The 23,125-nt window shown below is 42.8% G+C and overlaps 1 long non-coding RNA gene across 1 annotated transcript in view; it reads right to left on the bottom strand.

Moving 5' to 3' along the window:
- LOC144380465 (uncharacterized) overlaps positions 1–22,140 on the bottom strand; it is a 30,205-nt gene extending 8,065 nt beyond the window's left edge. The window contains exons 1-2 of the long non-coding RNA XR_013444624.1: positions 21,881–22,140; positions 20,816–20,900 (exon numbers count right to left, since the gene is read on the bottom strand). This is a non-coding gene — a long non-coding RNA (uncharacterized LOC144380465). The remainder of the gene's footprint in view (positions 1–20,815; positions 20,901–21,880) is intronic.
- Positions 22,141–23,125: the final 985 nt, after the last annotated feature.

Raw genomic sequence — 23,125 nt, 5'->3', positions numbered from 1 at the left:
ATAGTAAGAGGATGGCTAATTTGTCATATGCACACACTTAAATACCATAAAGGAGAAAAACAGAATGAATGAGAGCTACATGTATCAACATGGATGAATCTTCAAAGCAATGGCAAAAAAGAAGCAAACTTCAGAATGACGCATACAGTATACTGTTTAGGACTATAAAAGCACAATGCTCCATATTGTTTTTAGAAAACTAAACACGTAATAAAATATTAAAATATACAATGGAAAGGGGGGCCTGGGTGGCTCAGTCAGTTAAGCATCTGCCTTTCGCTCTGGTCATGATCTCGGGGTCCTGGGATCAAGCCCCGCATCGGGCTCCCTGCTCAGCAGGCGGTCTGCTTCTCCCTCTCACTCTCCCTCTGTTCTCTCTCTCTCTCTCTCTCTCTCTCTCAAGTAAATAAATAAATAAATCTTTAAAAAAATATCTACAATGGAAGAAGACCCAACTTCAGCACAGTGGTTGCCTTTGGGGAGGGAGGAAAGAGAATGGGATTGGAAAAAAGGAATTTAACTCTATCTGCAATGTTTCATTTCTCAAAATTGCCTATTTTCTCTGGCATTTTTATATAAATCGGTGTTTACTACATTCTTCTCTCTTTTGTGCATATTTATATCTACACAACAGAATATAACTCGGCCACAACAAGGACGGAAATTCACACACATGCTACAACATGGATGAACCTTGAGAACATTATGCTGAGTGGCAGAAAAAGCCAGTCACAAAAGGACAAATACCGTAGGATTCTACTTATATGAGGTCTCTAGAGTAGTTGAAGTCATAGAAGCAGAAAGTTGAATGGTGGTTGCCAAGGGCTGGGGCGAGGAGGAAATGGGGAAATGGACACATTTCTGTTTGGGAAGAAGAGAAAGTTCTGGAGATGGGTGGTGCTGATAGTTGCCCAACAATCTGAATGTACTTAATGCCATTGAATTGTATATGCACTTTATTTTTTTATTTTATTTTTTTGAGGGGGGGCAGAGGGAGAGGGAGAGAGAGAATTTTAAGATTTTATTTATTTGAGAGATAGAGTGAGAGGGAGCACGAGAGAGGGGTAAGGGGCAGAGGGAGAAGCAGACTCCCCACTGAGCAGGAAGCCCGATGCGGGACTGAATCCTGGGACTCCAGGATCATGACCTGAGCCGAAGGCAGACGCTTAACTGACTGAGCCACCCAGGTGCCCTGGGAGAGAGAGAATCTTAAGCAGGTTCCATATTCAGTGTGGAGCCCAACACAGGGCCCGAACTCACGACCCTGAGATCATGACCTAGATGCTCAACCGACTGAGCCAGCCAGGCGCCCCCTGTATGTGCACTTTAAAAAACGATTAAGATGGTAAGTTTTATGTTATGTATATTTTACGATAATAAAATTTTTTTTTTAACTCGTAAGCCAGTTCCTGCCCTTTGGGTAACCACTGAAGTGTGGCAGAGAAGGATGCTCTCTCCAGGCTCACAGTCATAATACAGATACCAGTCAGGGTAGGAATGAGAGGATGGCTGCAGCGAACATTTCAGCCTTTCATTAAAGCTACAGTAATAATAGGATAAAAATCAAGATTTGGGGTTACCATAATGCAAGACCAGAACAATTTTATTTTGCTGCTCCTTGAAATACTAGCTTCTCCTGCCCTCTTACCAACAACAGATTAGGGCCCACTGGGGCCTGCTGGTTTTTAAACAAGGTCTAATCTTCATTCCCCCCGAGCCCCACCCTCAGCAACTGAGGTGTGACTACAATTTCCAGATGAGTCTTGGCCACGGTGACAGGACAACCAGAAGATGGCAGCAAAAGCTTATCTAGTGGGAAAGTCCTTCTGCCAGATGCCCAGGAGAATGGGGAGAAGTGGGAAGCTGGTTTAGTCGCTAGGTCCCCACCTCAATTCTGGACTGAGCTTAATGCTCTGTCACTGTGTAGTAACACCATACCTGGGGCCAAGAGAGTCACACCAGGCACAAGGGCATCAAAATCCAACCATTCAAGAAAGGACACTTGCCAAGTGAGGGGAAGGAAGACTTGGGAAAGATGAAGGAGAACCTGATCAGTTAAACCCATCAAACTTCTAGGTCCTAGGCTTGGGGAATCCAAAGCTGGGTAACAGAATCTCTTCCCTTGAGACATTCAGTCTAGTGGGAGGTGTAAACCACATGTACTTACATGAAGAAAAACGAAATGCCTAAGGTATTCGGAATGTCACCAGGGTTGGGTTATTTTCCAGATCCACTTCCGACCATTTTCCTCACCGCTCTTCCCACACACACCCCCCCTGAGAAGCTGAGGTATATAGCAGAGAAGCCAGAGGACACAGGAGTCTGTGAATGCAGCAAGATCAGAAGGGAAAAGAGGGCTGCCATTGGGCTTTTATTCCCATGACTCTCTCCTGCAAGGTTGCCTTGGACTTGTCCTGTTGCAGAAGGTCACAGTTCCTCTCACAGGACCTGCAATATGGGATTCTCTCTCATTCTAGTTTCGACAACGGCTTCGTCCCCTCAGCTCTTCTGATCTGGTGGAAGGAACGGCAGCTTCTGATTGGCTTCCTGCACTACCTCCTGAAGTCCTCTTCCCTCCACCTGTATTTTAATTAAACCTTTTCTAAATAAACCCTCCTTAAATGATCCTCATTTGTGTGCCATCCGTTTCCTGTTGAGACCCTGCCTGGTACGGTACCTGGCTAGATCACATTCCTCCTCCAAGACTGAGCTCAGGTAAAGAGGAGAAATAGCAGGAGTGGTTTACATGGAGTTACTACCAGTTCTCTGCAAAGTTGTTCTCTGAGGTGGCTGGGGAGGTGTGCTGCTCACAACTCCCTTCAAGAGAGCCTGTGGTGGGGAACAGTTGATGGACAGTTTCCAGCTGGATCCACCATGGAATTCACAGCAGGTCATGCTTTTCTGGGGCTGTTCCCCACCGAGCACAGCCGCCACAGAAGAGCTGCGCCATTTTTGCCCAATACGAGGCTCCTAATGGACAACTTCTGCTCTGTGACTCTTCATTAGCCCAACCAAACCTTCCTCAGAGTTTACCGTAGTCTGAGGCTCTTCCTGTCCAATCCTTCTTTTATGTTCCTTTCCAGGCATCAGACCTGCATTGTGGTCTGAAGTCTCTCCTCCTCCTCTACTCCTGGCTCCTTCAGGCCTCATCCCTCACATGCCTTTCTCCTGATAAATCCCTTCTTGGTTTCGGCCTCTCTGAAAACCTCAATCAACTTATTATCCAAGGACATTCTATCCAAGGAAGTAATAATACCAGAACCAAGACTAGCAAGAGCTCATGAGACATCCCCAAATTTTAAGAAAGACGTAAAACATTGTGGTTTCCCATTAATATGATGGTAAATGAGCAGCTAATTACCAGAGTGTGTTCCTAGTCAATATTGGATAGGAAAAGTCAGAACTTGCATATATTATTTTTTAAAAAATATCACCTCCGTGGGGTGCCTGGGTGGCTCATTCGGTTAAGCGTCTGACTCTTGATCTCAGCTCAGGTCTTGATCTTGGGGTCGTGAGTTCAAGCCAGCATGGAGCCTACTTAAAAAAAATATTCCATCCCCATTACTAGGAAAAGATGGATTTTCCCGGCACATCATCAATATTGTAACAAATGCTTTGCTGCTACCCAAGCAAGTTATTTGCAAGTTCAATGTACAGTAAATAATTTTCATGACCCTCGTCATCTGGGGATAAAACAAGGTTAAATTTGTTAATACTAGAAGTGACAATTTGTCCCAGCACTATATTTGCTGTTCAAACCAGCAAGATAAATTCTGTTTCTGAAGTCTGAACCTTTAAAGAAACCAAAGGAAGTTTCTCAGATCTTCCAGGAGTAGCATTTATCCCACATGAATCAGAACAGGCAGTAAATGAAGTTTCTCATCCATGTGACAATTATGCCTACCTTGAGTTACGAAATTAAGAAGTTTCCATCATACAAGAGGAAGAGGATTCAGTTATTAGAATAAATTTACTTCCAGGCTTGGGGTATAGGCACATAGGACTGGAAACACCAGAGATCAGGCTACACTTCTAAGGCACACAGTCATGTCTGTGGGACCCCCACACACACCTGCTCTTCTGTCTGTTCCCTATCTACCCAGTCATTGTACCACAATCTCTATGAATCACTTCTTTGATTTAACGAAGGACTTGGAGGGTGGCTCAGTTGGTTAAGCGTCTGACTTCAGCTCAGGTCATGATCTCAGGGTCCTGGGATCGAGCCCCACGTCGGGCTCTGTGCCCAGTGCAGAGTCTGCTTCTCCCTCTCCCTTTGCTCCTTCCTCTGCTCATGCTCTCTCTCTCTCTCAAGTAAGTAAATAAAATCTTTTTTAAAAAAATAAATAAGGCCTTGGAAAGACAGCCCTTGATTCCAGAGAAAGTTTTAAAATCATTTAATCAAGCATACTCTCCTAACAACAAAGATGTTTCATATCCTTTCCCCTTAGGATTAGGAAAATGAAAAAAAACAGCAAGGAAACAAAACCGTGGGGAGACAGCAGTGTGAAAGGCCTAGTCCGGGCAGACTGCAGATGCAGGTGAACGGCAGCGTGGACCCCATCAGTCAGTGAGACGAATGAGAGCTGAAAGGCTTTCTCCAGGGCCAAGCCTACATAAGCAGGAGGTTTTGCTGCCCAAGGCAGACAAGCAGATGTCGGGGAGATTTCTATTTTAGAACGGTCTGCTTTAGTGAATGAGTGGCAGTCAAACCCTGTTGTTAGACTTGAAGGTCCTAAATTAAGCAAAAAGTCTTATCACCAACAGACTGAAAACAAAGCCATTACTCTAATTGGGCATTGTTAACAATGGAAACCAAGGATGATTTACTGGCAAAACCTTGCCCATTGAAGAAGAGGAACAGACTGTCAGCTGTACTTGCTTTCCTGCTCCCCAACCCCCACCCCACCTCTTCTTCTATGTCTGGGCTTGTAGGGGAACTGTCCCCAAGAGCATAAGAACCAAGTGAAAGTGAACATCCACATTCTAGAGATTCCACTTCTAAGGATACCGCCAAAAAGAACAGGACAGGTCTACAGATGTTGAGAAAAATTAGGCAAAACTTGGAAATAATGCAGCAGAATGGATGCATGTTGCTTTCGAATGTCACACTGAAGTGTGTTCTAAGAGAGCCATTCATTGATTATTTCATTATCTAGGAAAAAGAGAGTGAAAACTGAATGGGAAGTCATCAGAGAGGGAGACAAACCATGAGGGACTCTTAACTCTAGGAAACAAACTGAGGGTTGCTGGAGGGGAGGCGGGTGGGGAGATGGGGTAATTGGGTGATGGGCATTAAGGAGGGCATGTGATGTGATGAGCACTGGGTGTTATATGCAACTGATGACTTATTGAACACTACATCTGAGACTAATGATGTACTATACATTGGCTAACAGAATTAAAAAAAATTAGCTAGGAAAACATACCATTCAATTCCATTTACTGATATTGTGGTTTAAGACCATGTAGTTACACATTAACATACAGACTTTTGTCCTATAGAGATGCAAGTGATTTTCTTTTCCAGTAGAAAAATAACCCCACAGGCATTTTGTTGCCATTAAACAGTTTGGTATCAAATGTAGCCATCTTATTCCAACGTTCTTTCAGGACCTACATATATTAAATCTCTTGAATTGTCCTTTGAACCAGCTTTATCACCACCTGCTAGATCCCTCAATAATGAGTTAAATATTTGACATGAACTTGCCACATTATATATAAATGCATTTTTTAACATTTTTAAAATATATATACTGTGACCAAGATTAGGCAATCAGGACGTTAAAACAAAAAATTAGATGTCTAATTCTGGACAAGATGGAAGAGGTATGATAACCTTATTCTCCACAATAAATACAGCTAAAAATTCTGGAACCACAAATATTAAAAGGTGCTGAGTGACAATGAGAAGACAACCATCTAAGGACCTTAGGAGTTGAGGGATGACAAGGACAGGAATTCCGTGGGTTTTGTTTTTGCCTCCAATATTCACTGGATTGGGCTCCAAAGTCCACAATCCAGACAGAGAAATGAGCAAGACAAAAATGTCCCGGGAAAAGTTTGCAGTCTCTGGCCAAAAGAACAGTAACAGGTAGTCTCACAAGACAGAAATGTTTTGTATTTCTTTTTAAATTCAATTAGCCAACATATAGTACATGATTAGTTTCAGATGTAGAGTTCAATAATTCAGCAGTTGCATGTTAACACCCTAGTGCTCATTCTGTCATGTCAGAAATGTTCTTTAAAAGATTGATTGATTGATTGATTGATTGATTTGAGAGAGACCAGGTAGGGGCAGAGGGAGAGGGAGAGAGAGCCTTAAGCAGACTCTGCACTGAGTGTGGAGCCCAACGTGAGGGCTCAATCCCACGACCCCGAGATCATGACCTGAGCCGAAACCAAGAGTCAGACCCTCCAGCCGACTGCGCCATCCAGGCGCCCCACAAGACAGAAACATTTTGACAATAGTCACCCAACTGCAATCAAACACTCCTGAGAAAAAAAATGAATCTCTCTTGTCCCCACGTGAGCAGAGATGGAGTAGAGCGTGGATGGCCTTCCATCTCCACTTAGGGGTAGTGACATAGTGAGCTGAACTCTAAAGAAAACGGTGAAAGCAGCTAAAGAAATAACACGTTACCAACAGTGCAATAATGATTTGAACAGCAGAGGATTTCTCTTTGGCAATCATGGAAGCCAAAAGACATGGGAACATTTTTTAAAGTAATAAAAGAAAAAAATACTTCTTAACCCAGAATTCTATATACAGTGAGAAGGTTCTTCAGGAATCAAAGTAAAAGAATCTTCTTACATGAAAGAAAACAAAGTATGTGTCATTGGAGATCTACGCTGAAAGAATGGCTAAAGAAAGTTCTTCAAGCAGAAAGGAAATGGTACAACTATGAAACTTAGAAAATCAGGAGGAATGAATGACAGAAAGGGTAAAAATATAGGTAAATATAAAGGACTACCCTCCTCTTGTTAAGTTTGTTAAATTATGTTTGATGGTTGAAGCAAAAGTTGTATTATCTGATGCAGTTTTCAATATATTTAAAACAATGACATTATCAAGGAGGAAGACAAAGAATAAAATGGAGGTAAGTTTTCTCCATTTCACTTGAGGTAGTAAAAATGTCAACATCAGTACATAGTGATCTGAGCCTTGATTCCATCGTAGTCCAACACTCAAACAAGGACCATTCCAAGGGCTAGACATACAGCATTGAACAAAGTACTCAATCTCTGCCCTTACTCAGTTCACTTTTCAACTGTTGAGTTTACTTTCTGTTTGAATGCCTTTCTCCATCCATGGTATGAGAGAAACTTATATTTGGCCTTTGCCTCCAGTTCCTTGCAAAGAGCTCCTCAAACCCTTGCAATTTCTTGATAGGAGTGTCTTTTGTTATTCACAATGAACTGTATTTATGCTAATTGGGTTACTATTGGTTGGCTCCTAAATAACTTCAGGATGGGGTGGGGCTGGTTGCCAAGGGAACCAACCCTGTGATTAGAGGTTTGAAACTTATGGCCCCACCCCCTGATCTCCAACGAAGGTAGAGGGGCTGGAGGTTGTGTTCAATCACCTACCGCCGAAGATTTAAGAAGTCATAGCTACATAATGAAACCTCAATAAGAACCCCAAAACAATGGAATTCAGAGAGCTTCTAGGTTGCTGAACAGCCTGAAATGCTGGCAGGGGTGGCATGCCAGAGAAGATGTGGAAGCTCTGTGCCCCTCCCCCCATACTTTGTCCTACACATCAATTCTAGTTGGCTGTTCCAGAGTTGTATCCTTTATAATAAACTGGTAATGGTACAGTAAGTAAAGCATTTTCCTGAGTTCGGTTAACTAGTTCTAGCAAATTATCAAACCTGAGTGAAGGTTGGGGGAAGCTCTGAATTTGTAGCTAGCTAGGCAGAAATGTGAACTGCCTGTGTACTCCATCTATAGCTGCTATCTGAAGTGGGGGCAGTCTTGTGGGACTGAGCCCTTCATCTTTGGAGTCTGACCCTAACTCCAAGAGTTAGTATCAGAATTGATGGGGTGCTTGGGTGGCTCAGTCGGTTAAGCATCCTACTCTTGGTTTCGGCTCAGGTCACGATCTCAGGGTCGTGAGATCGAGCCCTGCATCAGGCCCTGCACTGAGTGGGAAGTCTGCTTGTCATTCTCTCTTCTTCTCTTCTTCTCCCTCTGCCCCTCCCTACACATTCACTCTCTCTCTCTCTCTGAAATAAATAAATAAATCTTTTAATTTTTTTTAAGATTCTATTTATTTGACAGAGAGAGACACAGCAAGAGAGGGAACACAAGCAGGGGGAGTGGGAGAGGGAGAAGCAGGCTTCCCACCGAGCTGGGAGCCCAATGTAGGACTCGATCCCAGGACCCTGGGATCATGACCTGAGCTGAAGGCAGACGCTTAATGACTGAGCCACCAAGGTGCCCCCTTTTAATTTTTTTTAAGAATTTTATTTATTTATTTGACACACAGAGAGAGAGCATAAGCAGGGGGATGAGCAGAGGGAGACGGAGAAGCATGCTCCCTGTGGGGAGCAGGGAGCCTGATGCGGGGCTCAATTCCAGGACCCTGGGATCACGACCTGAGCTGAAAGCAGATGCTTAATGACTGAGCCACCCAGGCACCCTAAATAAATCTTTTTTAAAAAGAGTTAGTATCAGAACTTAATTCAATTGTTGGACACCAATTGGTGTTGGAGAACCGAAGGACTGAGGTTGGAAAAGATACCCCATATTTGGTATCTGGGAGAAAAAATTCTCACCATTTTCCAATACACTGTTTATTAGTCTAATTAATTGTGGAAGGAAGAGGGAAAGGTTTAGAAAAGTATTCAACTGGGAGGCCAGGGTGAGAGTGAGCTACAGTTGATGCCCATGCCATGAGAGAACCACTGGCTAGGACCCTCTTAACTATGTGAGAGATTTATCTCGAGTATTCAAAAGCTCTGGTCCAGACTTCCACTCCGGCCAAAATGGAGTAACAAGGACTGTATTTATCGTCCAACCTCAAACAAACGAACAAAAAAACTGGGCTGAGAGTCCAGGGAGACCAAGGAGGCTAGAGTTTGTAGACAGAGTACCACAGAGGAGAGCGCTTCAGAGAGAGAAAACTACAGAGATTTGCAGAGGGTCCCTCTTGAATATTCAATACCATCTGAATGCAAACAGTACCTGGTGCTCAGACAGGGCCAAAAACATTGCCTGACTCCACCTACCAGACTGGAAAAATAACAATTTATGGGGCACTGGGGAAGCATACTCAGGAAGATATTAAAATCTTGCCTTAGTAATGGAGAATAATTAGACCAAGACTGTATGGCACTCCAGAACCTCCTAACAAATCATAAAAGCAAGACCAGAAAAGAGTAAATTGTTATCAAGTACCATAACTAGATCTTAGAATCAACCTCAAGAAGATTTGTAGCAATACTCAACGCAGTAAAACTCACAATGTCCAGCATCCAATCAATAATTACCAGACATGTGCAAGGAAGCAGGAAAATACATCTCATAATGAGGAAAAATAAATCAAAATAGACCCAGAATGATACAAATACTAGAATTGGTAAAAAGGACATTACAAGTTATTATAACTCAGTGCCATGTTCAAAAGATATAGACATATAAGATTAAAAAGGGCCTAAATCGAGTTATAGAAATGAAATACAGGGGCGCCTGGTGGTTCAGTCAGTTAAGCATCCAACTCTTGATTTTGGCTCAGGTCATGATCTCAGGGTCGTGGGACTGAGTCCCGCATCAGGCTCCATGCTGGACATGGAACCTGCTTAAGATTCTCTCTCTCTCTCCCTCTGCCCCTGCCCCCCAACTCATGCACATGCTCTCTCTCTAAAAAAAAATTAAATTAAATTAAAGATTAAAAAAAGAAATGAAATACAATGTCTGAGATGAAACACACACTGAATAAGATTGCCAGCAGACTCGATACTGCCAAAGAAAAAGTAAACTTTTGAAGATGTAGCAATAAAAACTATCCACAGTCAAACACAGTTTGGCAGTTTTCTAAGGAATTAAACATATACATACCCTGTGATCCACCAACTCTGCTCTTAAATAGAAGAGGTGAAAGCAGATATCTATACAAAGACATGTACATGAATACAAAACTGTTCATAACAGATTTATAATAGTTAAGAACTGGGAACAACCTAAATCTCCATCAGTGGGTAAACAGATCAACAAATTGTGGTAGACTTATAAAGCAAAATACTACTCAGCAATAAAAAGGAATGAACTATTGATACACAATATATGAATCAACACATTACAACAACATGTACCTCAAAATAATTTTTCTAAGGAGAGGAAGCCAGACTCCCTCCCCCAAAAGTGCATAGTCTATGATTCATTAATACAAAATTGTTGAAAAATGTGGTTTTGATTTGAATTTCCCTGATGGCTAATGATGATGAACATTTTTTCATGTGTCTGTTAGCCATTTGTATGTCTTCTTTTGAGAAGTGTCTGTTCATGTCTTCTGCCCATTTTTTGACTTGATTATTTGTTTTTTGGGTGTTGAGTTTGAGAAGTTCTTTATAGATCTTGGATATCAGCCCTTTGTCTGTAGAAGACATACAAATGGCTAACAGACACATGAAAAAATGTTCATCATCATTAGCCATCAGGGAAATTCAAATCAAAGCCACATTGAGATACCACCTTACACCAGTTAGAATGGCAAAAATTGACAAGGCAAGAAACAACAAATGTTGGAGAGGTTGTGGAGAAAGGGGAACCCTCTTACACTGTTGGTGGGAATGCAAGTTGGTACAGCCACTTTGGAAAACAGTGTGGAGATTCCTCAAAAAATTAAAAATAGAGCTACCCTATGACCCAGCAATTGCACTACTGGGTATTTACCCCAAAGACACAGATATAGTGAAAAGAAGGGCCATATGCACCCCAATGTTCATAGCAGCAATGTCCGCAATAGCCAAACTGTGGAAAGAGCCGAGATGCCCTTCAACAGACGAATGGATAAAGAAGATGTGGTCCATATATACAATGGAATATTACTCAGCCATCAGAAAGGATGAATATCCAACTTTTAAATCAACATGGATGGGACTGGAGGAGATTATGCTAAGTGAAATAAGTCAAGCAGAGAAAGTCAATTATCATATGGTTTCACTTATTTGTGGAACATAAGGAATAGCATGGAGGACATTAGGAGAAGGAAGGGAAAAATAAAGGGGAGGAAATCAAAGGGGGAGATGAACCATGAGAGACTATGGACTCCGAGAAACAAACTGAAGGTTTTGGGGGGGGGGATGGGTTAGCCCGGTGATGGGTATTAAGGAGGGTATGTATTGCATGGAGCACTGGGTGTTATACGAAAACAATGAATCATGGAACATACATCAAAGACTAATGATGTACTGTATGGTGACTAACATAATAAAATAAAATAAAATTTGAAAATTGTTGAAAAAGCAAACTCTAACCCAGTATGACTTCATCTTAACTTGATTACATCTTCAAAGACCCGATTTCCAAAGAAATTCTCAGTCACAGGTACCCGGGGTTAGGAGTTCAACATATCTTTCTGGGGAATAGAATTCAATCCACAACACCATCTGAATAAGCCGAAAAGCATTTTAAGAACATGTTTAATGTGATCCCATTAATTAAAGGAAGATGAGGCATAGATACTTGATGCCAAATTGTTAGGATTTATTTTCAACAGCAATCAGTTCTATGTAATCATGACCTAAACAGAATCAACACATTCCAAGATGCAATTATAAATGCAATCTTGTTATCAGGAGCAGTGTCACTGCAAGCAAAAGAAATACAAACAATTGTCCAATGTCAGTCACTTTATTTATGGTTCCAGTGATGGTTTACCCCCATCTACTCGCAGTGCTTGAGCGCCAAGAAAACAAAAGACTGTTCATTAGTTCCTTTGATTCAGACGTGGTTGAACTGCAGGCATTTACTGTCTCACTCATTCCTTCACAGGCTCACACCTTCTCATCTATGAACACCAAGCAGCAGAGGGCACATTAGTCTAAACAGGAAAATGGAAGCCACTTCAAGTATTTACAGTGGATGGAATTTGACAGTGAACTGTCCACCCAAATGGTAGAGGAAATGAGAAGCAAAGAGAGTGGAGAAGGAACCTGGAGAGGAGCAAACCCGGGAACCAACAACAACCGTTAGCCTAGAAGATCAAGAGAAAGGAAGAAAATTGTCAGAGGTCAAGGTCAGCTGGCAGAAGCTGAAACTACAGCCAGAGGTAGGTTTCAGGAAGAGACAGAACCGCTGCCAAAGGAGCACCTGAAGCAGAGAACGAGAGGGGAGGTGCTTCTCCCCACCTGCCCATCTTTGATCTCCTACCAATGTCTCCCATTGGCCAAACCCAGCCAGGAGCCAGCGTCCACAGAGGCCAAGAGAGTGCAGTCTGCAGGGCTAGGGCAAGAAATCTATGGGAGGGGCGCCTGGCTGGCTCAGTCAGTAGAGCTTGTGACTTTTGATCTCGGGGTCATGAGTTCAAGCCCCACATTGGGCGTGAAGCCTACTTAAAAGAAGCCTATGGGAAATAATGCCAGGTCTTATGCATCTTCCTCCTAGATGTTTGTTGTGATGTAGAAGGAAAGCAACTCATATTTGTTGAACCCCGAAAATAAGTACACCTAGCTAATGGATTCATTAGATGTGCAGTAACTAGAAATAGCAGTTGAATATGCTATTACATACAAATCCTTTATGAATTGTTACAAGTATTCAGGACTTTGCTTTATTTTGTTTTTAGTGGAACTGGGGGAAACAGATTAGGATTTGGGGATGGAATGATAACATATTTTTCCCATTTGAAGTAATCGATCTTTCATTTCCAAATTTTGCTATAAGCACGTTTTCAGGAACAAATTGGACTCAGAAATGGGAGATGCATGGACATGAAACCTCAGTTTGGTACCAAGATTTTCCGCATGAGGGCTAGAGAGCCCTCTTCCCAACTCTTAATTTGTATTTTAATTCTTCCTAGACTTTAAACTACCGACTGCCTAGACATTTTTTACTTGGGTAAATGGTAAACCTTGCTTTGGAGGACTAGTTATTTGTAAAGCACTATTGTGTGTCCAATACATTCAGAATACCAACAGGCTAATTAGGTCATCATCCTCTTATGAGTTAACTATTACTACCTTGGGACCTAGAACTATTGGAATTAAAAAAAAAAAATAGGTTACAATGCTTTTGCAGAGACCTTACGAATTTTTGGCACTCACACCAATATTCACTTGGCATTGGAAAAGCACTAAAATGCAGTAGTACTTTTTAGTATCCTTAACTCAAAATGATCAGCACTAAGGAAAATAACAGTATTCTGGCAGGATGTTCATCCTACCAGTAATGTCCTTTACGATTTTGTACCAGTAGGAACCAAGTTGATGTAAAGGACAAGGATATATGGGGCGCCTGGGTGGCTCAGTCGGTTAAGCACCTGCCTTCAGTTCGGGTCATGCTCCCAGGGTCCTGGGATCAAACCCCGCACTGGGCTCCCTGCTTAGTGGGGAGTCTGCTTCTCCCTCTCCTTCTGCCCCTTCCCTGTTGGTGCTCTCTCTCTCTCTCAAATAAATAAATAAAATCCTTAAAAAAAGAAAGAACAAGGATATCAAATGTTTATTCGTGGAACAAAGCTAATAGGTTCATCATCCTTCATTAGGAGAATGCTGGCTTAGCTAGTGTCAGACTCACCAATGAATCAGACATGGCTTTCCAATCTACAGCACTGACACAGGATCCCGTGATCTCACAGAAGTGAAACAAGGGCTCAGTGTTGGTGGTCTACTCTCACCAGCATGATTAATACCAAAGGCAGCAGAGGAGTTTGGCCTCCGGTCATCTCAAAAGAGATCACAAAAACAGAAATGGCAAGCCCTAGATCAAAGCACAATCTCAGAACACCTGAAAGTACCATGTGGCTCCTTGCGAGAAGGCTGCTGGTTCACAAAGGGAACACCAAGAGCTGCGGGAAAGGACGCAGGAATACTCAGTGGAGAGTCTCCCCCAGGCAAAGGTTAATACCATTTTCTAGGGCTCATTCAGTGGACTTTTCCTAGGCGGGCTCACGTGGCCCATTTAATATGAACTACGCGACTGTTTAAGCATCATGCCTATGTGGCCACCACGCTCACATCTTTCAAGCCCACCCTCAAATTTCTCCAGCTGAGTTAAAAGTCATAGTCACACCAAGTGGATGGGACAACACAGCCACAGCCTGGATTCCCGAGGGTATCTGGAAAATGTGGTCAAACAGCTTCGGGAGATTTTTTTTAAAGATTTTATTTATTTATTTGAGAGAGAGACAAAGAGAGAGAGCGCACCAGTGGCAGGGAGGGGCAGAAGGAGAGGGAGAAGCAGGCTCCCCAATGAGCAGGGACCCCGATACAGGGTTCGATCCCAGAACCCCGGAATCACGACCTGAGCCGAAGGCAGATGCATAACTGACTGAGCCACCCAGGTGCCCCCTCAGAAGATACTTTAAGCAGTTGAAAAGGATTATATTCCTTCAGAAGATAGACACATGGGTACCTGGGTGGTTCAGTGGGGGGGAGTCTACTTCTCCCTCTGCCTCTCCCTTCCCCCCCACTTCTGCTTTCTCGCTCACTCTCTCTCTCTCAAATAAATAAATAAAATCTTTAAAAAGAAAAAAGAGACACAGGAAAGGCCCAACTCTGGCTTTCTGCTAATATACATCTCTGCATTCCCACAGACCTCAAGTAGCTTTCACACACAAGGAGAGAGATGACTACGATGGTCCCCTGCCTCTCAAGAGTTATTATGTCCAGTAGCTGAGACAGACTAATATACTGAATTTCGATGCTGGCATATGAAGTGTTTACCAAGGCAAAACAAATGTTTGGTGGTGCTACATGAAGGAGAGGGTACTCAGAATGGCACCTGAGGTCTCTGCCTGCCCTATACAAAGCCAAATGACTGGACAGGCTGCCAGGTATTACTTGGCATATACTTAGATATTAGAAAAGTCTTACTGAGCAATTCATGCTCCAGAAGATAGTAGCTCAGGCTGTCACAGGAACCAGAACTTAAGTCAGTAAAGCAAGAAATTTAAGCAGTCCGTTTTCATAGGACATCTTGGAAGCAGGCGGCAGGCTTTCTCAAGGCCCCAGGGAGCTCTATTTGGGGCACAACTACTTGCTTTCAGCTGTTCCCTGCCTCTTGGGGAAGACGAAGTTCCACCCAAAGATTGGGCAAGTCCAAGGCTGCAGCCAAGTAAGCACAGGATGCCCATCAAATCCCGAGTGCTCTAGTGAAAAAGAATTGTACCAATGTCCCTCTCCCGGCTTTGACCCTAGACTAGAGTTAAATAAGATGATACCACTAGGGTAAGAGGGTGAAGGGTACATGAGACATTGTTCTATTTTTGTAATTTCTCATGAATCTATAATGACCTCAAAACATAACTTTTTATTGTTATTGTTTTAATGCAGTAAAGGGGTCTCAGAGATCTTTCCCAAGGTCATAGAGCCTTTGAAAACATGTAATTAGATCCCAGGCCTGACACAATAACTTATCTGATTAATTAGCCTTTATAAAATACACTGCCAGAGTAGGGGTCACCCCCATCCACATGCTGTAGGCCCAAATACGCAATCTCTCTTTTACTGTAGGTATTCTTAATTTCAGGACCCAAAATATTATAATATCCATGGAATCTTAATTTGGGAAAGCATTCAGCTTTATTTTTATTAACCTCTAACTTAAATTTAGCACTCTTTTCAGCTCATATACTCAAACCACCGCACCATTCGTAGAATCCATGAATTTGTCACAATAGAAATGAGCTATTTTCATTCCATATCACCCTGCTGCAGAGCTCAAATCTGTGTTTATCACCACCTCAAAATTACGATAGTAATTAGACTAGCCACCAGATGTCACATGATCACTATCTTTGTGCCTGCAGATATTAGTACAAAGCAGCTGGGCAGTTGCCCAATGCTGGGTTGAGCAGATTTTCAGCTACTAAAGAATGAAATAGAAAGCCATTTCATGGCTGACCAAGACTGCCATGTTGCTTTCCAGTAATCCCTATCTACAATTACTTTTCAATCCATACATGGAAGGTGGGGAGTCATTCTCATTCAGTTTTTGCAAAACTAACACTCTCAAATGAAAATACAACTCCCCACGAGTCAGCAGGACTTTTCTAACAGACAGTACATTGACTATAAGGATAGACTAGGCAAGTTCAAACACATCTGACTGTTGAGGTAAATTTAATACATTTTAACAGATTATGCACTGATAGAGGTCATGCATGGTGTAAATGTGCTGAATAACACATGTTTTTCTTCTTATACTCTTTTTCTGCACACAACTGTGTATGTGTGTGTGAGTTGTGTGTGTGTAGGTGTGTATGTGTGTAACATATGGGGCTTGAACTCATGACCCCAACATCAAGAGTTTATCAACTGAGTTGGCCAAACGCCCCTTTTTGCACAGTTAAGAAGTAAAGACATGCACCAGAGTAATACGAGTTATTTTAGGAAGGGTATTCATATATTATTCTGTGGAAATACCCCACATTAAAAAAGAATAATTTCTGCATGAAAACCAATCACATGGAAACAATTTTTCCAGGAAGGCACAGAAGGCCACATTACCGGAATGCTAGAAGTTCTTAACCAAGATGAAGCTGCAATTCAAAATTCTATTTCTTTGACAAAAGACAGCTGCTAATACTTGGAAACATTGCACAACTCTTTCAAAAGGAGTTTTCTTGGTGGTAAACTTAAACCATGGGTCCATAATCTTTTCTTAAATCTGAAAGTATATCAAAGAATTTGGCCTAGCCAAAGATGACCTATTAATTTCCTTTTAAATAATGGCTTTGAGATTTAATTCAAAAATTAAAAAATTAAGTATACAATTCAGTGGTTTATTAGCAGAGTCACAAGGTTGTGTAACCATCACCAATTTCCAAACATTTTATCATCCCCCAAAAGAAATCCCATACCCATTAGCAATCATTCCCCATTCCTCCCACCCCCGAGCCCCTGGCAACCACTAATCTACTCTGTTTTCCTGGATTTGTCTCTACAAGTGGAAACACAGAAGATGTGGCCTTTTGTGACTGGCTTCTTTCCCTTAGCATGATGTTTTCAAGGTTTATCCCTTTTACTGGTGAATAATATTCCACAGTACAGATATGCTAAGTTTTGGTTATCCATTTATCACTTGATGGACATTTGGGTTGCTTCCACTTTTTGGCTATTATGAAAAATGCTGCCATGAGCATTTATGTACAGGTTTTTGTGTGGACAGATACTTTAAGTTTTCTTGGATATACACCTAGGAGTGGAATTGCTGGGTCACGCGGTAATTCTATACTGAACATTTAAAGGAACTGACTGTTTTCCACAGCAGTGACACCATTTTACATTCCCAGCAACAATGTATGAGGGTCCAATTCTCCAAATCCTTGTTAATACTTGTTGTGGTCTTTTTTTTTTTTTTTTAATTTCAGCCATCCTAGTGGGTGTGAAGTGGTATTTCATTGGGGTTTTGATTTCCATTTCTCAAATGGCTGATGTACTTATTAGCCATTTGTATATATTCTTGGGAGAAATGTCTATTCAAATCCTTTGCCCATTTCTTAATTGGGTTATTTCTCTATTGTTGAGTTGTAAAAGAGCCTATTGATCTTAGTGTGAATGCTTTAATACAATTGGAATTTAACTCAAAAAACCTTGGAGAAAAAGTGTTTTTACCCTGCAATATGAATTAGAGAAGCTCTAATTCCTTTGGAAACAATTTGTGAAATTGAGATTTTTCAACCCTGCAGTCCATTAAAACAAGAAAATTTGAACTGATTGGTTGTCCAATAGGACATGCATATTGTCTTATCCAAAGACCACCCCAATTTAATGTTGTGATTCAAGCTAAGCAGCCTTCACACTGGTGTCTTTCAACTTTAATTTGCCTCTGCTTAAAACGTACTGTATTGGGGCACTTGGCTGGCTCAGTCGGAGGAGCATAAGACTCCGGATCTCAGGGGTCAGGAGTTCAAGCCCCACGCTGGGCATAGAGATTAGTTAGATACATAAAATTTTAAAAATAAATAAACTGTACTATCTTCTTATTTAATGCATTCAGGCACATATTTTTCTATCACAAGCTTGTTTTAAAATCGGTACCTTTCAAATTCTTTTCTTTGAAATCCCATGTGTTTTATTTAGACCTTTAGACACAGGATTCTGAACAGATCTCAGACTGCCAAACTGGTCCATGGGAAAAAGAAACCAAGCCCTTGCTGCCAACTGCACAGGGGAACATAACCTTCCGAAGGGCAGGAGGGGGCACTACGGCATTTTTTTCTTAATGTTATACCAAAATATAGCTAGTGACAATGAGCTTCTGGATTTTTCCAACCTCGATCTCATGTTGTATACTGGAATGGCCAATATTGCCAATTTGATTGGGAGCAAAGGAGAAGTTGAAGCTCTTCTACATGAAAAGTCTTTCACCTTTAAAGATGCAACCAAATAGCTATTTCCGAGATAGCTTGTTTGTAATGATTCCAAGCAAGTCTGTAAAGCAGATTCTTCTATCAGCCCAAAATGGCAATGTCTGCAGAGCTACATGTGATTTTTCAGAAAAATCTCTCACCTTTTTTAGCACCACCACTATGGGTAGCAAACATGATGCTAGTCTGTACGTCTTCACTGCTGTCTTATGGATGTAAGGAAGAGGAGTTTTTCCAACTAAGTCAGATAGTAGAAATAGAAGCCAATGTCCCTGGGATTGAAGGCATCTAACTGAATGCTCCCACTCAAGTAAAAAAAAAAAAAAAATCAAACAAAAAAACAACAACAACAAAAAACTTATAGAGCAAAGCATGACAATCCTGGGTTCATTAGCTCTGTGCCTAGGGCAGCTGGGAGTTATGGGCCGATTCCTCAGGGAAGCCCCAGAATCTGGACTCACAGACGATACATATAGATACTTCAAATACAGTGAAAAGAAGCCACCACGATTTAATTGACAAGGTCCCTATCCCGTGGTCTCAGAGACAAGAAGAATGAGTCAAGAAAGAATGAAAGTTTACACACTAGGAAAACTAGATAATCTGAAAACAAAGGATGGAGAGGAGAGGGCTTCCTACTGCAGGGCATGGTGCGTGGGCAGAAATAGTTATTTTGGGGCGCCTGGGTGGCTCAGTTGGTTAAGTGTCTGCTTTCGGCTCAGGTCGTGATCCCAGGGTCCTGGGATGGAGCCCCTCGATGGTCTCCCTGCTCATCAGGGAGCCTGCTTCTCCCTCTCCCTCTGCCCCTCCCCCCCACTCATGCTCCCTCTCTCTCTCTCTCAAATAAATAAATAAAATCTTTTTAAGGGCGCATGGGTGACTCAGTCGGTTAAGCATCTGCCTTCAGCTCAGGTCGTGATCCCGGAGTCCTGGGATCGAGTCCCGCATCGGGCTCCCTGCTCCGTGGGAGGCCTGCTTCTCCCTCTCCCACTCCCCCTGCTTGTGTTCCCTCTCTCGCTGTGTCTCTGTCAAATAAATAAATCTTTAAAAAAAAAAATCTTTTTAAAAAAAGAAATAGTTATTTCTCCCATTTTAGTGCCTGCTGAAGATACAAAGATAAATGATGCCCTTGACCTCAGTGAGTTTGTAGGATGCCATTTTGCATATGTAGGCATATCAGAATCAACACATTCCAAAGAAAACTCCAGGATCCCCATGCAATACCCCCCAAAACAGACACAGCCTTACCCATCTCAGCCAATGTCACCAACCACCCAGTTGTTGGGGAAAAAATTTGCATTACCCTGATTCAACACTCATGCCACAATCAATCCATCAGTAGTCATGGAAGTTCATGCTTCAGAGTTTTCAAATTTAGATCCACTTCTCACTACCAATCATCACGTCTGCCTGGATTACCACCATCTGACAGACTAGTGCCAAATCCTCCCCACTGGTCCCGTTCCACTGTTACCCCTGCACAAGTCAGGGTGACCTTTCTACCATGTAGGTCAAATAGCATGCCCCACTTAAACCCTCCCAATGACTTGACAGTATACTTAAAAGGAAATTCCCACCTCCTTACCACAGCCCACAAGACTCTACATAATCCAGCCCTTTTGCCTATTTTCTTCCACTTTTCTCCTTATTCAAAATTCTTAGGGCACCTGGGTGGCTCAGTCAATTAAGGATCTGACTCTTGGTTTCAGCTCAGGTCATGATCTCGGGGTCATGAGATCAAGAGTCTGCTTGATATTCTCTCTCTTCCTCTCCCTCTGCCCCTCCCTCCTGTTCTCTCACTCTCTCTCTCTCTCAGGTAAATAAAATCCTTAAAAAAAATTCTTCAGGGGCGCCTGGGTGGCTCAGTCGGTTAAGCATCTGCCTTCAGCTCAGGTCATGATCCTGGAGTCCTGGGATTCAGCCCCGTGTCGGTCTCCCTGCTCAGTGGGGAGTCGGCTTCTCTCTCTCCCTCTGCCCTTCCCTGCCCCATTCATGCTCTCTCTCTCTCTCTCACTCTGCTCTCTCTTTGTCAAATAAATAAAATCTTAAAAAAAAAGATCAAAGCATTACCCATCCTTTAATTGCTCTTGATCTTTCACATCTGAAGGTCATAGGTCTTCATTAAACTATACTTCCGGGATACCCCTAGCCTTGCCAGCCTTCAGGAAGGGCTTTCAGCTATTACTAAAACTGGAGAGAACAACCTGGTTTGAACAACAAATGGATGCACACCCAAAGCAAAGAAAAAAATGCAAGGCTATGGAGGAAATTAGGGCAATTTACCTGAGCAGTAGGCTCCTTAGGATCTTGTTTCAGGTAGTGTCAATAGCTCCAAGAGGCTTGCGCTCACCTCTTCCTTCTGACACACCTGGAATAAAGAGATCCTTCGTGATTATACTTGACAGAATAGGTAACCTTTGAGAAACTCTTTGTGACACCTGAATTTGGCTGAGAACAGGGCGTAGGAACATGAAGATCTGGTATTCGTCCAAGCTCTGAACATCTCTGGCTCTTGTATGAATTTTCTCATGGCTATCCTGGCAATAGCCTTTCGGACATCTTCAAAGAAATGGCCTATTTCAGACTTAACACAGGTACCACATTGACCCTAGCCACCACCACCTTGCTTAGCAAAACTTTACCACTTGTGGACTAAACCACTTCATTTCCAGTCCAAGTCATATTTTGAGGATAAGCTCAAGGCTCTTCAAAAGTCTGTACCTAAGGGTGCCCAGGTGGCTCAGTCAGCTAAGTGCCCACCTTCAACTCAGGTCATGATCCCAGGGTCTTGGGATCCAGCCCCGCATGGGGGGACTCCCTGCTGGGTGGGGAGTTGGCTTCTTCCTCTGCCTCTGCCCCTGCCCCATTCATGCACGCATGCACGCGCTCTGTCAAATAAAATTAAATTAAAATCTTAAAAAAAAGTGTCTGTACCTATATCTCCTCCCCCATCACCCCCAGGCATCTAAGGTACATTAGTGGGGTTTGAGGAATACCCATGCCATTTTGTTTCCCACAAACATGAATGTTGCGCCCATTCCACTTTAGGGGGTAATTGCTCAGCCCCAAAACAGTTCCACACCAACTACAGCTTCTATCCCTCTGGCATCTACCAGTGAATGCTCACCAGAGAGACAGTACCTGGGGGAGACGACTCCTCCCCAGTATCCTAGGACCTAGAAGTTCCCAGCAGCCCCCAGTCACTTAGTCTCCTCACATCGACAGGCTCTATTGCTCACGACTTCCTGGCTTTCTGGACTAATCACCCTTGTGAAAAGAGTGCATTATCCTTCATCAGATTTGGCAACTTGACTTTGGAACCAGCCATTGGCCTTTAAGATTTCTTACATTCAAGTCTGACACAGCACGAGGTGCTCGCGGGTCCAGCCCTCCCTCGGCTTCCATCAGCATCTGGCCCTCTTGTGGAGCCACTCGGGCCTACCAGGCACCCTCAGCTCCACAACCAACCAGGCTTTCCACACCCTCACCGGTATCCTACCCCATAGGCCTCTTCTATCCCTAAGGGTTCCCCCACTGGTTTTCAGCCCCCAGGTCTAACACAACATGGCTACAGCAGAACTCAGCCCCTGTCGTGAGACGAAAGTGCTGATGGCTTAATATTACCCACAACTGCCTGCAAGAGTAGCTCTTTCCGGGAGGCCCAGAGAGACTCAAGGGGAAAGGCAGCCGCACAGCGCCCTCACGTGTTAAGGAGTGGCCGTGCAGCTGGGCAAACCGCCAAAGAGCAAAGCTGCACCCGGAAAACAAACAGAAGTCCGGCAAAATTCCAGGGTCTAACGAAGCTCAGGCACACAGAATGAAACAATTCACCCTTTCACGGACTTTTAAACTGAGAAGGAAAGAAACATGTGCCAGGTAACACAGTAAGATAAAAGCAAAGTCAAAGTCCTTGCAGGCAAAGGGCAGGCCCCGAACACCTTAAAGGATAGGACCCAATTCTGTGACTTGAGATTCGATTTTTCTCCACAACTGGTTGCTTGGGTAGTTTATAATAGCATATGGGAGTTTTAAGAGTTAGAAACAGTCACTTGTGGGGGCGCCTGGGTGGCTCAGTCGGTTGAGAGTCTGCCTTCGGCTGTGGTCGGCCTTCAGCTGAGGTCATGATCTCAGGGTCCTGGGATCCAGCCCCACATTGGACTCCCTGCTCAGTGGAGAGTCGGCTTCTCTCTTTCTCTCTCCCCCTCTGCCCCTCCCCACTGCTCCTTCTCTCTCTCTTTCTCAAATAAATAAATAAAATCTTTAAAAAAAAAAAGGGAAACAGTCACTTGGGGGTAAAAAGTGAAGTCTGAATCAGAGTATTTTAGAGAGACTTACTGAAGAAAAAGAAAAGCAGTTAAGTTTTCTCATTTGTTTCCCAAATTTTCGGACCTAAGGATGAGAAATAAGGCAGAACAGAAATAGAAAACCAAAGGGATTGCAAGCCGTGAACTTTAGCTTTTTAACATTCACGGGCACAGGGCACAAGTGGTTTGTGGCCAAGGAAAGACTGGTCAAAAATCAGGCCAGGCTGTTTTTCAACAGTGCTCTGTGTCACAAATGAAGCTGTCCTTCCAAAGATTAACTCACTTGATG

This window comes from Halichoerus grypus, chromosome X, assembly GCF_964656455.1.
Source record: "Halichoerus grypus chromosome X, mHalGry1.hap1.1, whole genome shotgun sequence".
Lineage (NCBI taxonomy): Eukaryota > Metazoa > Chordata > Mammalia > Carnivora > Phocidae > Halichoerus > Halichoerus grypus.
This window is presented reverse-complemented; position numbering and strand designations above follow the sequence as displayed.